This window comes from Hyla sarda, chromosome 12 (genome assembly GCF_029499605.1).
Source record: "Hyla sarda isolate aHylSar1 chromosome 12, aHylSar1.hap1, whole genome shotgun sequence".
Lineage (NCBI taxonomy): Eukaryota > Metazoa > Chordata > Amphibia > Anura > Hylidae > Hyla > Hyla sarda.
The window spans coordinates 45,410,478-45,422,205 of NC_079200.1; positions in this window are offsets into that span (position 1 = coordinate 45,410,478).

Genomic DNA, 11,728 nt, shown 5'->3' on the forward strand with positions numbered 1-11,728 from the left:
TTGTTTGTTTTTGCTGCAGTTATAGTATAATATTTATACTATGTTTTATTATTTAATCATATGTTTTCCGTGTTGATAAACTTTTCTGCACAAAGTGATTCTGAGAATAACATAATTATTATTATTTTTTTTTTACTAATTTACTATTTATTTAGCATTTTTTGTCTTCCAGGCGGAACTGTGTGTCCCAATACGTAATGTTTTATTGAATATTGTGAGCCGCTTACTATGGGTTAGGGAAAGTGATACTGACATCAGTGTTTACAAGTGACAAAGGACAAATGTAACTTAATCCACTGGTGAATATTGAAGAGGAATAGAACACCACTACCCCAGGCTTTGTAAGTTGTGTGGTTCTAGTTGGGTCATGCATTTGAATGAGGTATAGGCAGAGCTATATTCATGATTCCATGTATCCAGGGATTAGGCAGGATGAATTTAGTAAACATGCCCTTAGAAGGTGAACATGGAAATATCATGTCATTTTTGATGTTTTCATTTAGATGGTTTCACAATCCTGCAGTTGGCTTGTGCGAGTTTCCAACAATCTTTTTTGTCATAAATAGAATGTATTTAGAAATTGGTCTCATTGATGTATTGTAAGTGTTGTTTTTGTCATGTAGACATCCATCCTTTAGTAATACTACTGTTCGGGATTATTTAGATTTTATCTGGGCCAGATATAGCTTGGGTACCAAAAAAGTTGGTGTACAGAAAAGACAAGAAGACGACACTCACCATAAACCGGAGAATCTTTATTCTTTAGATGCAGAGAGACACATGCAGGTTATGGAGTGACACAGACAGCGGGGAGCGTGCGGAACATTTAGTGCGTGATGATGCACTTCCTCTAGCCGATGCTATTGATGCTGGTATCGTGGGCTTGAGGAAGTGCATCATCACGCACAAAAAGTTCTGCACGCTCCCCGCTGTCTGTGTCACTCCCTAACCTGCATGTGTCTTTCTGCATCTAAAGAATAAAGATTCCCTGGTTTATGGTGAGTGCCGTCGTCTTGTCTCTACATGGATTTTGCTCTTGCACTCGACTGAGCACCATCTATACGGGACTGTTGCATGTTTGTGGGACATTACTCATCGCTCCTGCCAGAGTGTGCCTCCTATACGCTGGACTCCATGGCCAGCAGTGCCGGTTTATTCTGCTTCGGTGTGATATGCCAAAAAAGTTGGAGCATCTCTGAGACAGGGTCCAGTTCAGACCATAGCCTATTCCCAAAAGTAATGGTCGCCAATCTGTGGTTCTCCAGCTCACACACGGCAGCGTGTGATAAGCAAAACAGGGGCCAGTGGGCATGCTGGAGGGTACCTGGGAGGACTCTGTGAGTTGACCTAATGCTGCTGTAATTGCCCACTGGCCCCTGTTTTGCTTATCACGCACAGGTAGGTTTAGCGCTAGGTCCTGTGCCATTTGAGAAACCTTGGCGTTGGTGTGCGGGCTCTGGTGTGTCCTTCATATAAGGATACACTGGCGAATGTCTCAATTTTAACATCAGTGTTGAGGCATAGCCAATGTCATTGTTTACATCTACCACATAGTGCACCTAAATTCCTGCATTGTATTGTTCTAATTGTTGCACATCCACACCGTCTATCTGGTGTAGGATTCTACTGTGGCACTTGTAGTCTGCTGCAGGCATCCTCCATTGTATGCATTTTTATGCTGGGTATCTCCCCTAGCAACGGACTACAAGGGCAGGATCTTCTCCCCCAGTATAAATGCACAACCTCATTTGGGGTTGAGCACCTCCAGCCATTTTAGACCACGTTTTTTGTTGTGGTCTTGAAGTGGGAGCAGAAGACAGCGGTGATCTTGGTGATGGGGTCCAACCTTCAGTAAACTATCTTCAGGGGGGTCCAACCTACAGGGGGTCAAACTACCTTCAGGAAGGCCCAACCTACTGGGGAAAACCACCTTACTACCTTCAGGGAGTTCAACCTACCTTTAGGGGAGATACTACATATAGGGGCGCAAACTACCAACTGGAGGAAACTACATACTGGGAAACTACCTATTGGGGGTGCCAGCTTATACAGGTAAACTACATACTGGGGGCACCTACTTAATTGGGAAAACTACATACTAGAGCAACCAATCTACCTAATGGGGGGGACCCTATCCCTCCTCAATAAACCACTTTTTAACCACTTTACTGTGCGTTACAGCAAAACAGCAGCATTACTACTGTCTTGGACCTTATAGGTGGAGAAAAGGGAAAAAGAGTGCTGGAAAAGAACAGCCCAAGATGTTTGTTGGGAAAGTTCTGCAGAGAGGAGTGTCTGAAAGTTATCTTCATAGTCTGGGCCAGAAAAGTAAAAGTTAACAACTTCAATCAGAGAAGACATCACTTATGAGTCACTGGATATAACAGCGCTGTAATCTACCATGCATTTGAAAAGTGTTCTGACCCTTTCACATTTCGTTAGGGCCTTTATTTTTTTTTTGTTTTGTTTAAGCACAAGTTTTCTCCCATCAATCTGCACTCCATTCCACATACTGAGAATGTAAAAACTGAATTTTAGAAATGTTTGCAATTTATTAAAAAGGAAAAACTAACATTTTGCATAAGTTTAGGTGTTTGGACCTTTTTCTATGACACTTTAAATGTGGCTCTGGTAGCCTCCCATTTCTCTTGATCATCTTTAAAGGATGTCTGATCACGGGCGTCTTGCTGCTGGGAACCCCCGTGATCTCTGTGCAGCTTCTGGCATTCTGCCGTCATGCCCCCTCCCATAGACATGAATTAAGGGGATGTGGCGTGACATCACGAGGCATGACATCATGTCTCCATCTTGGGAGTAGCACCGTCTTGGGAGCTGTACAGAGATTCCGGGGGTCCCAGCAGCGGGACCCCAGCGATCAGACATCTTATGTCTAAGATGTCTAAGGCCGGAGTACCCCTTTTAAGATGTTTGCGCATTGTCTTGCATAAGTATTCTTTACACGTATTCTTGTAATGGACCAACACAAAATAGTTAATTAATTGAAAGTGTGGGTGAAAATATCATCATTCTGGGTACATGGAAAACCCACTACATCTATTCCTGGAAAATACATTTATGAAACACCCGTGCAATCAAAATATTTACTTGACCCCTACACACATTCCTCAGAGGGTGTACTTTCTGTAATGGAGTCACATGTGGGTGTTTATTTCTTTTATCTCCGTCAGCTACTGTGTCTGTAAGAAACATAAGCCTCAAATGCAAATGGAGCTCTACGACTCCTAAACCCTGTTGTATTTCAAGGCAACAATTTATGACCACATATGAGGTATTTCCATAGTTAGGAGACATTGCATTACAAATTTTGGGGGACTTATTCTCCTTTTACCCTTTGCAAAAATAAAAAAAAATATGGGGTTACACCAGCATTTTAGTGTAAAAAAAGTATACTTTTTTATTTTCACAGCCAACTGTTCCAAACACCTATGGGTCTAAATACTTACTGCACCCTTTGTAGATTCAAAACTGGGGTAACTTGCTGTTTTTTTTTTACATTTTATGTCAGAACCTCTGCAATTATCATTAGGGGTGTTGCTAGGTCTCCAAAAGATCAGGGGCTAGAGCACATAGCCCAAGCCATGCCCTAACCACACCTGTCTCACCCCTAACCACACCCTCTTCCACACCCACTCGCACACAGCCTCCTCCTTCAATACACTCACTACCACCAGCGCGCAACTGTACAGTGTGGTTTCAGCAATCACACTCCTATCACCCTCAGATCGCGGCATGTACACACTGTCTGAGAATAATAGTGTGGTGTCCCAGCACCGGATCGTATCCATTGCCTTGTGGTGGGGTCCCCAAAGTCAGAGTTCCTAGGTTTAGGTGGGGTCCTCATCCTTAGTTAACCCTTTGTCACCCCTTTTGTAACTAAAATTATTTAAATATAATGTATATATTTATATAGTAGGTGTACTTGCCTAATTAGCGTCGCAGGACCTGCGGGTCACGTGATGCGTTCCAAAGACTCTATGGTTTGTAGTTCAAGGTGATTACCCATCGGGCTATGTAACGGTGAGTGACAGCTGACTTGGACCAATCCAAAAAGGCCCCGCCCCTGCCCATATAAGGGTGCGGCGGCCATTAATCTCTCTCTTGTTCCTGTGCAGCCAAGCAGTAAGCATCTCTCGACTCTCTTTTTCCTCGTGGGCTGTTGACAGGGAAGGATCTGCGCTGCTGTCATCAGTGATTTAGGCCCGAGCCTTGCGGCAACGGCTGATCTTTACAAAACCGAGAGTGTAATCAATCCCTAAGCACTCTGCAAGATTACCGGACCTTATCTAACTCCTAAATCCGGACGGATCTTGGCAATTGACCCTAAATTCAGAGACTTATATCAAAAGTCAAGGTCCGCAACAACTGTCAGTCACTGAAGTGTATGGAGACTGTATTAATGAGACTGTTACTGTTCATTGGATGTACCGCAAGTCTTTGAGTAAAGTTTATCCAAGTTCAAGTTCAACTACCTTGTGGACCTTCAGTCATTTTATGCATGCACCTATCGTTAATGGGAAGGGCGGCGATAGGCCGGAGAATTACCTCAGCATACTAGCCCTCAGCCTGGCGTCACGAACAATAGGGTTAACCTTAACCCCTGATATACTGAAGCAATACCCTGACTACACTACCCCTACCCCAGAGGCCTACCACAATAGGAATGTGATTGCTGCAACTATACTATCACCCTCCACAACCTGCACATAGATAGGTAGTCTGTTCATGCTGAGTAAAATAAATAATAGTAATTTCTTATATTCTAAGTAAAAAGAAAAGTAAGAAAATATATGTAATGTTAACATAAGTGGGAATATCACTATACATATCACCATTATACTCTTACTGACCAAAACCTGTATACTGAGACCAATAAAACCAATGATACCAGCATACAAGGAGAGATATTATCACTGTACATATTACTATCATACAGTTACTGACCAAATCCTGTATACTGAGACCAGTTATATTAATATTGTTAGTCACATAATTGTTGTCACATGTTTACATCATATGTTTTGTTACCCAGAGAGCACCAGGTGACCAGATGACCCTCAGCTAGCCTACGGGCTCCTTGCTCAGCCCCCATTTATAAGAGGGGGAGGTACTACAATCTCTCTCTTTCACCACACTTTCTGCTGAGGTCAAGTCCAGTCCAGACGTCTCAGAGCCAGTGTCCCGCACATCTGGAGGCCTCAAGCCTAAATTGCAGCCACAAGTCAGTAAGTCAAGTCATCTTTGGCTGCTGTCACTGTCTTCAGTCAAGTCAAGTATAGCCAGCGTGGCTGCGCTAAAGTCTGTCAAGTCACTGCAAGTCCCAGCAAGCTGCGAGGTCCCCTGTGTTACTGGTCACCTCTCTTCGGGTGGTTACATAGGAAAACTATACCCTGGCTTCACGAACACTAAGGGGTTAACACCATCTACCCCTGGGCAACACCATCTGCCACCATCTACACTTCACATTGCACCCTGTGGCTCACCACATGTGCACAAGGCTACACCATAACCACCACTACCATTATCACTGACTAATACTGCCACACCATGACCACCCCTACCATTACCACTGGCTAATATTGCCACACCATGACCACCATTACCATTACCACTGACTAATACTGCTATATTGTTACTGAAAAAATCCACTTTACAAAAGACCAATAGTCCCACATACCCCCAGCCAAAACACATCTCTTCAGCATCTGCAGAACAAACATATTAGCCTTGCATTTTTCCAGCGCCCTCCCCTCCTCTACACAATCTCCCATCTATAGGCCCCGAACTGTTACAATGGCCACCTTTTTGTCCCGCATAGTAAAAGAGCAGGTAGGTAGCCAGATAGATAGCTAACTAAGTAGTGAAGTAGCCAAGTATGTAGGTAGGTATCTAGGCAGGTAGGTAGGTAGCCAGGAATGTAGGGAGATAGCTAGTTAGGTAGCAAAGTATGTAATTTGGTAGCAAGGTAGTTAGGTAGCAAGGCATGTCATTAGGTAGTTAGGTAGCCAGATATGTAGGTAGTTAGGTAGCCATATTAGTAGGTATTAGTATTAGTTGCCTGATGAAGCTGTGCATGCGCAGCAAAACGCGTTGCATTTAATAAATCCATTGATTTTACTTGGCTTCCTGATGGTTCCTCTCTGCGCCAGACAAACTCCTGAATCCATGGTCATTCGGTTTTGATATTAGTAGGTAGTCAGGTATGTAGGTTGGTAGCTAGCTAGGTAATTAGGTAGCCACTCCCCCCCCCCCTTTTTGGGCCAGATTGGAAAAAAAAAAAGTAAAAACAAAAAAGTAGCAGATACCTGTCCCATGTAGTAGTCTTCTTAGTAGCTACCTCTGGGCTGCATCTTTCTATCTCTACAGTGCAGTCGCCAATGATTGACGTCATCGCGCCTGCATTGTATGGGTGCGAAGGTCACGTCTACTGTCAGTGTGAGCTGCAAGCATGCAACTCACACAGGAAGCTTCCACCTGTTTGTGCCACACACAGGACTCCAGCCACCATAGCCCTTCCTAGCGACGCCACTGACTATCATCCATTGCAGTGTAAATCACCAGTTTAGGCTTCAATTGTGCACAATGCTCTCTCAATCCTTTTCCCTGTTGTGTGCCCCCACAGCACTTTATGTCTACACATAGGGTATTTTAATACTCAGAAGGAATATGGTTACATATTTTGGTGGGAGTTTTTTACTTTTACACCTTGTAAAAATGAAAAATGTGGGGTTACATCAGCATTTTAGTTTATACAATCTAATTTTTATTTTCACAGCACACTGTTCCAAAAATGTTAACTGCACCCCTTTTTACGTTCCTTGAGAGGTGAAGTTTTTAAAATGGTGTCCCCTGTGGGTGGTTACCACTATAGGGGCTTTGTAAAGGCGACATGCCCCCACTTCCATTCCTGCCAAATCCTCTGTTCAAAGCCCTATGTCACTCCTTCCTTTCTGAGCCCTATTGTGCACCCGCACAGCACTTTACGTCCACACAACAAATTTTGGGGGCTTTTAGGGGTTACACTAGCATGTGCGACTCACAGTTACAATATTATGTCAAATACCTGTGGTGTGTAAATTCTTACTGCACCCCTTATTACATTCCTTGAGGGTGTAGTTTCCAAAAAGAAGTCACATGTGAGGGGTTTCCACTTTCCAGGACCATGGGGGCTTTATAATGCGACATGACCCTAAAAAATTATTTCAGTCAAATCTCTCCAAAAGCCAAATGGGTCTCCTTCTTCCTGCTGTGCACTCGCAGAGCACTTACCATCCACATATGAGGTATTTTCATGTTCGGGAGAAATTGTGTTAACATTTTTTTTCTCCTTTTAACCCTTGTGAAAAGGAAAAATTTGGGGTTACGCCAGCACTTTAGTGTAAAATGTACACAATTGTGGAACAGTTGGCAATGAAATAAAAAAAACACATGTGGGGTGTAAATGCTTACTGAACCCCTTCCTTGAGGAATGTAGTTTCCAAAATGGGGTCACTTTTGAGGAATTTCTTATGTTTTAGTACCCCAAAGTCTCTGCAAACACGAAATGATACTGGAAAAATTTACCATAACAAAAGGAGGCCTCAAAATCCATTGGGGGGGAATGTATCATTATTGTCTGTGGTAGACGTTTTTTACAGTCAATAATTTTTTAGCGGTTAAAGTGCTGACGTGTCAAATTTATGACATGGCGCAGAGCTTATGATAAATTTGTGCACACATACACAGCTAGGGGAAATTACCTCAGCACAGTCAATTTTGAAATTGGCTGTGGTAAATGCTTGATGTTGTTGTATTGTTGACCCTCTGCTTACCCCTATAACTTTATTATTTTTCGATACATGAGTCTGTATAAGGGCTAATTTTTTTATGCAATGATCTGTAGTTTTTATTCTTTTGCGTATATGTGATGTTTTGCTCACTTTTTTGCCGTGATTTTGAGATATGATATGACCAGAAAATCTGCAAAGTTGTACTTTGGTATTTTTTTTAAGTTTATGCCGTTCACTGCATGGGATTATTTATATTTCCCTTTAGTAGTTTAGACATTTCCATTAGAGATGAGCGAAGTTACAGTGATTTGATTCGTCACAAACTTCACGGGTCAGCGGTTGCTGACTTTATCCTGCATAAATTAGTTCAGCTTTCAGGTGCTCCGGTGGGCTGGAAAAGGAGACTCTCCTAGGACTGTATCCACCTTTTCCAACCCACCGGAGCACCTGAAGCTCATTTATGCAGGCTAAAGTCAGCAACCGCCGAGCCGCGAGGGTCGTGACGAATCGAATCACTGTAACTTCGGTCATCTCTAATTCCCATTCCATTTCCAAAGAGGGGGATTTTTTTTTAGGGCAGGGGCTTATTGACATTTATTAAAACTCAGGGTGTGCTGGGAGTTGTAGTTGTGTACCATATAGAGAGACACATGTTAGGGCAGCAATCCCCAACTTAGGACTCTCCAGCTGTTGCAAAACGACAACTCCCAGTATGTCCACACTGTCAGGGCATGCTGGGAGTTGTAGTTTTGTATTATTATTTTTTTACACCTTAATTTGTGGTGTTAGAAAAGTTAACGTGCACAAAATATATTACATAGCGCAAGGCATATTTTTACGCATTTTACATATTTTTACCACTTTTTTTCCCTTAATGTAGTAACCTATTTTTCGTGGGTTTTTTTCTTCTCATTTCCGATCCGTGTATGCAGAGGGCTTCTTCGGATTGGGTGGACTACATCGTTGGCTCGCTTTTTTTTTTTTTGTTAAATATTAATAAAATGGTTAATGAGGGCTTGTGGGGGAGTGTTTTTTGGAATAAAAGTTTTCAAAACGTTTTTTTATTTTTTACAATTACTTTACAGGATTAGTAGTAGAAGCTGTTTTATAGTTAGAGTCCATTACTAAGCCGGGGCTTAGTGTTAGCCCCAATTACAGCTAGCGCTAACCCCAAATTATTTTACCAGTACCCACCCCCACAGGGGTGTCGGGAGCCAGTACCAACAGGCCTGGAGATTCAAAAATGGTGCTCCTGGGCCGAGGCGATTATAGGCTGGCATTGGGAGGGCCAGTAACAATGGTCATCAGCCACCCTGGTAATGTCAGGCTGTTGGTTGGTATCTGGCTGAGAATGAAAATACGGGGAACCCCACAAGTTTTTTAGCATAAATAATTAAATAATAATGATTTAAAAAAATGTTAAGTTCCCCCTATTTTTATTCTCCGGAGATTTTTTTGTTTCGCTTTAGACAACGTCTAAAGGGTCAATGAACGGCAGCGGTGGGATGGCCTCTGCATGTCATTAACAGTGAGGGTCTGGCTGCTGATAGTAGCCGACACTGACTATTCTGAAGCAAGCGCAGCTCCTGCACTTGCTTGAAAGCCGCCTAAGAACTCAGGGCGTACAGGTGCGCCCTTGGTCCTTAAGTACCAAGATGCAAGGGCGTACCTGTACGTCCTTCGTCCTTAAAAGGTTAAAATGGGGTACTTTATGGGGTATTTAACTGAAATGGTCCCTGAAAAATTTAGATTTTAAAATTTTCGTAAACATTTTTAAAATTGTTGCTAAACTTTGAAGCCCTCTAATGTCTTCATAAAGTAAAAAAACTGTCTACTTTATAATGCCATCCTAAAGTAGACATTATGGGGGAGATTTATCAAAACCTGTCCAGAGCAAAAGTTGAGGAGTTGCCCATAGCAACCAATCAGATCGCTTCTTTCATTTTTCAGAGGCCTTGTTAAAAACGGAAGAGGCAATCTAATTGGTTGCTATGGGCAAGTGGGCAACTTTTCCTTTGGAAAGGTTTTGATAAATGTCCTCCAATATATATTTATCTGTGGGTATGTAGTTATGTAGTTTACAGTGCTGCTTTATGCAGCAACTCACAAATGACGTCTTCTCTAATCAGTGTCATTCTCTTCTCCATCTGGTCCGCGCCATCATCACTGTTTCTTCCAGCCACAATTCTTCACCGTTAAACCTGCAAAACCTATTAGGCTCCGCACTTTATCAGCATCAGTCTCCAGATTCCCCTTTTACAAGTGGAGAGGAATACAGGGGCGTATAGGTGTAAAGGGGTGTAGAAAAGTGTACATGGGTGACAGGTGTGTAGAGGAGTGTACATGGGTGGCAGAGGGGTATAGAGGAGTGTACATGGGTTACAGGTGTGTAGGAGTGTACATGGGTGGCAGAGGGGTGTAGAGGAGTGTACATGGGTGACAGAGGGGTGTAGAAGAGTGTACATGGGTGACAGAGGGGTGTACATGGGTGACAGAGGGCATAGGGGGGGGTGTACATAGGTGACAGAAGGGTGTAGAGGAGTGTACATGGGTGACAGAGAGGTGTAGAAGAGTGTACATGGGTGACAGGGGACATAGGGGGGTGTACATGGGTGACGGGTGTAGATGGGTGACAGAGGGGTGTAGAAGAGTGTAGATGGGCGACAGGAGTGACAAGGTGGGGACAGGGGTGACAGAGGGGTGAACATGGGTGACAAGGATGTGATCAGAGGGGTGGACAATGGGGGATGAACATGGGTGACAGAGAGGTGGACAGGGGGATGGCCAAGGTGGACATGGATGACAGGGTGGACAAGTGGTTAAAAGAGGGGTGGACAGGAGTGACAAAGGGGTGAATAGGGGGTGGACATGGGTGACAGGTGTAGACTATGGGGTGGTCAGAGGGGTGAACATGTGTAACAGGGGAATGGACAGGGGTGAATAGGGGGGTGGACATGGGTGACAGGTGTAGACTGGGGGGTGGTCAGAGGGGTGGACAGGGGTGACAGACGATGGGAGATGCAGGGAGACGAAGGGATATGCAGGGGGACAATGGGAGATTCACGGAGACGAAGGGATATGCAGGGGGACGCTGTGTGCCTACGCACAGCTAAGCGCACAGATACTTCCCTTCCCCCCCTGCACGCCTTGAGTCACCGACACGCAGGCCGGGGTGGGAAATAAAAATAAAAAAAAGTGCTAATTAGCGTTCCGGTATGCTAAAAGCTAATTCTGGGCGCAAGGAGAGGTGCTGGTACTGACAATAGGCATTTTTCGAAGTGGAGGTGCTGAGTACCGCCGCGTTCCGGCCCACTTAAAGCACTGAATTCATACAAACTATTAATTAAAACTTAAAGTGTTACAAATTTAGAGAATTTTTCTAAATACGGTGATTAATCCTAATAGGGATAAATCTGCCATCCCCCTGATTGGACAACCGTCAATGTACAGAACCAGAAAGACATACATAATAAATAACACTCTACCAGCTTTCCAATGAATAATTTATTAGAATTTGTATAATATACAATAATAATATCTAGGATTTAATTTCCTTTTATTTACGCTTCCAGCACTAGACAGGAATATGTACAGGCATATGATGTGAAATTACACAGCACTGGAATTGTCTTTACATATGTAAACATACTGTTAATACTTTTCTATAGGCATCACAAGTTGCACAGAGAGGCCTGTATGATATTCATTTAAGAATTGGCTGTGCAAGTTAGTGTCACCGGTTTCCCTCTTCTTATCCTCGGGTATAAGTTTTTTTAATTTAAGACATATGAGCAATAAAACTACTTCTGGCTTTAACCATGACACGCTATATTACCTACAGACAAAATGTATGGCTTAATGTTAAACCATATTCCATTTATTTGTTCAGTTTTTATGTCCTAGGTACAGTATTGAAAAATGAAATTGTTTTATTCTTACCA